Consider the following 1,190-nt stretch of genomic DNA (forward strand, 5'->3'; position numbering starts at 1 on the left):
CCCACCTGCGCGAGCAGGATCTTGTAAGGACGATCAGGGATTAGGCTGTACGAGGTTTTCCTCTCGCACCCCGTCTGTTTTCCTTTCCTTTTTTCTCTACAGCACCCTCTCTTTTCCTCTCTATTTTCCCGGGAAAACTCCGTGGAAATCGTCACATTTTGGGCTCTGAGCCGAGACTGATGACTGAGGCTGGTTTGGGCCCAAAATCAGCCAAATTTTAGGCCAAATCGGCAAAATGCCGGGAAATCACCCTGCGACCGCCTTGAGCACTTGAGCACCGGATAGGGTCGATTCCGCATGGTACGGGACCCCTCGACCGCCTGGGTATTTTGTCGATTCCTCAATAGAGAGACTTGTTTTGTTTAAATTCCTCAATTTTGCCTCAGATTTTGCCCCAGACCAGCTCTCAGACTCAACAACAAACTCTCTCTCTCAGACTCAGGGAAACTCGCGAGTTTCCAGAATGGAGCACCAAACACCCTCTGTTTTCCCTGGAAATTTCCGGAAACGCAAAGTGCTGGGGACCCTCTGTTTTCCTTTTTGTTTGCCGGAAAACCTCGTACAGGCCAAATCAGGGACACAGCCCGTCTTCCCCTGTTATCGGGCACTTGGAGTGCAGCGGGGGTTAAAATTCTGCAAAGGGGTGTGAACGGAGAGAGCAAACTCCTGGCAGCTCCCACAGCCGAAATGTGCGCCAGCTGCCCGCTCACCTGTGTCACGCCGCCGCGCACGCACCTCGCTATGTGCTCGCGCGAGCTCCCGCCCGAGCCTCCAGCTCGGTGTCCCACTGCTGCGGAGCCGATCGCTTCTCCTCGGCGCTCGCGTCGAGCCGAGCTCTCGGCACTCTACGGCAGGCGTCGCTGTGCGGGGCGCCCGTTTCCTGCTGGCCCGAGCGGAAAGCTCCACGTGCCCGCGCGAGCTCCCGGCCGAGCCTCCAGCTCGGCGTCCCACTGCTGAGGAGCCGATCGTCGTCCGTCGTCCGTCGGTTCTCTCGAGGAGCCGAGCTCTTTGGCCGGCGACGCTGCAGGACGGCGCGCGCGCACCGCGCGGGGTGCGTGCGCGGGGGGAGAGCTCGGGTGGGCGTTAGAGGTGTCGATGGGAGGGGTGTTCTATCGTGGAGCCGTGCCCCCCCCCCCCCGTGCACGAATACCCCTGGAAAGCCTGCCTCACTGCCGCACAATGAGAGCCGC

This window comes from Emiliania huxleyi (genome assembly GCF_000372725.1).
Source record: "Emiliania huxleyi CCMP1516 unplaced genomic scaffold EMIHUscaffold_1161, whole genome shotgun sequence".
NCBI lineage: Eukaryota > Haptophyta > Isochrysidales > Noelaerhabdaceae > Emiliania > Emiliania huxleyi.